We start from the raw sequence: 3,431 nt of genomic DNA, 5'->3' as shown, positions 1-3,431 counted from the left end.
ATCAAGGCCATCAGCCAAACTTTGGCCACATTAGGCTTCTGGGTACTGCTGTCAAGGTTTTCTTTGCCAACTCCATGATGCCAACATCTCTCCTTAAAATATCTGATTGGTACAGCTGCTCACAAAACATCCTAACACATTTCTGTCCTACAAAGTGACCCTAAATATATGAACCAAAAAGAATAGCATTTACTATGCCTAAAAGAAAAGCTAATTGTACTCTAGGAAAAAATAGAGAGCAAAGCAATAATTGCTATGCCCCTTTAGTTAATTAAATTAATTAATTAAATTAATGTGCCCCTTTGAGAATGCAAATATGGTTTCTGAGGCAATCAGTTGTGTATAGGCATGAAAGAAAAATGAAAAAATATACTAACTTAGCCACTCTATCCTGAGTGGCCCCTATCTTCCCTGGGCAAGAGAAGAAGGATGTTTCTATAGTGAGTTAACACAGTGATACTTTATCTTCCATTCTTTGGTCATTGCTGAAGGAACTCTGGAAGATCCTGATCCATTTGGTTAGATTTGCCTAGTTCCGAAAGTGTTACCAACTTTGATCACTTCATTTTGTGATCCACTGAATGAAAGTTGATCCTGGATGAAAAGGTACAGTAATAGTTCTGTGAATTGAATTCTCTGCTTTAATTGAAACTCTTGAGAAGGAACAAGGTGATAATCCATGAATACTGAAGTATAGCACTGTATTAGGCACTTTGTGTTACAGAAGGGAGGCTGTATATATTAGAAAGCACTGGACTTGGAGTCAGGAGAGACCTGGGTTTGAATCCTGGTTCTGATGCTCCCTAAATGGGCAAGTCCCACTGTGAGCAGCAGTCTTCTCCTCTGCAAAACAGGATTAGCAAGACTTGTATTACCTCCAGTCCAGTGAATAGGATGTTATTTGGTAAGCCTTAAAGCAACATAGAAATAGGTGTTATTATATCTAAGTACAAGACATGATCTCAAGCCCCTAGGAGCTTCTTTCAAGCTGAAGAGATAAGACTAACACAATGACAGTGAAGAGTATAATTATAATTAATTGCCAAATTACATATAATGCCCCTAGAAGTTGAGAAAATTAACATAGGCTGGAATGGTCAGGGGAGGATTTCATGGGGCAAGTTGGACATGGAGATGGACTTCAAAGAACAGTGAAGATTTGGGCAAGCACAGATGAGAGGAAAGAATGAGTAAATATGAGAAAACAGAGGACAAGCATGGCATGATGGGGAGGTGGTCCTAACAGTCAAAATGGCCCAATGAGATATAAGGTTTGAGTTGGAGGATGGTGTAGTAGCAAGCACCCCAGCTTCCCCAGGGTGGCTGCTAACACAGGTTCTTAGATCTGCTTTGCTAAAGGAAAGCAACTCAAAATGGGTTAACAAGCTTACTTTAATCAATCAAACATATATTGTTTACCTAGTTCAGGGGGAAAAGGTCAGCACCCTGAACTTCAGAGTATACAGATAGAATTATCAAGACAGAGAAACAGATCAAGCAGACAGGTTTCCAAACTGTCCAACCATTACATCCATACCAAATCACAGTTACCATCAACATCTGGGTTTTTCAAAGCTGGGGGGCTCTCAACAACAGCTTCCCAGAGTCTCATCTGATTAAATCACACAACACTTCTCAAAGTGAGCCCCAAAACAAAGCCTCACATCAGGGTTTATATAGCCTTCTCCTGGCTCAGAGAATGTCACAACCCTCTTGACCCACTGCCCAATCAAAAAGTATCTCCTGAGAAACAAGCCTTCCACCACAGGCTCCAGGTGCATTTTAGCCTAGGGGCAAGTAAGATCTTAAAAATTTACATTCCCATTACAGATGGGGCAGTGGGGAAATGGGATTTCCAATCAAATCTAACAAATATTTATTGTCAACTGCAAGAATTCCCAAACTGAGTTATGCATCCTTCAGAAACTTGTTAAGATGTACAGGGAATATGTGGTAAATAGCTATGTAATATTATTGAAATTTAATGCATAGATTCAAGGTAAATTCCAGAATATATTTCCTTTCACACTGAACAGAGCACATGGGAAGGTTCTGTCGAGAGCCACAAGGTTCAGGGAAAGAAAAGGACTGGGAACCCCTGGTCTACTTACCAAATGCAAGGTACTGATCTAGGTCCTGAGGATACATACTGAGAAGGAGCCACTACTTTCAAAGAGTTTATTGAGTGAGAGAGGGTGGTGATGCAATCTGGAAACATATAAGCATATTAACCATTTCAAAACCAATTGAAGCGGAGAAGTAGCACTGACATTTGGGACGGAAGGGATTAGGAAAACTTCCTCTATGTGGTGGTACAGGAGCTGAGCCTTGAGGGAAGCCAGGGATTACAAGAGGTGAAAATGAGGAGGGAGGGAGCCTATTCCAGTACTGGGGAACAGCTTAAGGAAAGTCAGTGGGAATGGAGAAGATGAGATAGAGATAAGAAACATTTTGTAGGGAAAATTGATGAGTCTTAGTAAGAGATGATATGGAGGATTAAAGAGAGTTGGAATTAGGGCTCTGAGTTGTGAGCCTGGTCCAATCTGTTAGCAAGAGTCCAAGAAAATTGCTGTTAGACCTTTATCTGATGGTAATTGTTCCCTGATCTTCTGGCAAACCCCACACTAGGAATGTAATCTTTTTGCTTACCAATGACATGTCTCTTCCTGATTAAACAATTGCTAGCATGTTTATAGGACATGGAACTGAAGGTGTTGACCTAGGCTAGGAGGATGTTCCTGGTTCTCCCCACCCTTCCCCAACCCCAATGTAGTAAGACCTCATTCATAGGAAACGTGACTGTCATGGCCTCATATATGCTGGAAAACCAAGTGGATAAAGAATACATATTACTAATTGTAACATGAGGTTGGGTCAGAAGCCCAGAAGGTTAGTCTATCAAGTGTTGCAGATACCAGTAAACTGAGTAAGCCCAGAGCTGAACGTGAGGATGAAACTGGTCTGGGATTACCTTTGGGAAAATGCATAATGCCTTTAGCCATCCCAAACTGATTTCTGCTGAATGCTGTTTTCTTAACACCAGTATTCTTCCTGAGATGATAATGTATAGTGGAGCACCACAGAAAAATCAAAATTGCAGGTAACCCAAAAGGGCAATGACAAGTTTCATGGTGGGTCATAGGGGACCTCATATGCTAACAATGAGCTGCACATGAGGAGTGCCTTAGAGATGCCTACCAGGACATGTGTGATGGGAAAATGTACCAGAGAATTGTTAAGACTGAGAGATGACAGAGAGTGTGCCCAAGGGTTTCACTGATGTCCACAAAAAAACTAAAAGAGGGAGAAGAAGGTCTTTAGTATGCTAGGTGGATCCTCTCTGGTGAAGCTATGGTTTATAAGAGCTGGAGAAAGATTGCACAGGTGTGTGTGTGTGTGTGTGTGTGTGTGTGTGTGTGTGTGTGTGTGTG

This window comes from Petaurus breviceps, unplaced genomic scaffold (assembly GCF_028583685.1).
Source record: "Petaurus breviceps papuanus isolate PSGF00001 unplaced genomic scaffold, PetGlider_PUasm1.0 90825, whole genome shotgun sequence".
In the NCBI taxonomy this organism is placed as follows: domain Eukaryota; kingdom Metazoa; phylum Chordata; class Mammalia; order Diprotodontia; family Petauridae; genus Petaurus; species Petaurus breviceps.
This window is presented reverse-complemented; position numbering follows the sequence as displayed.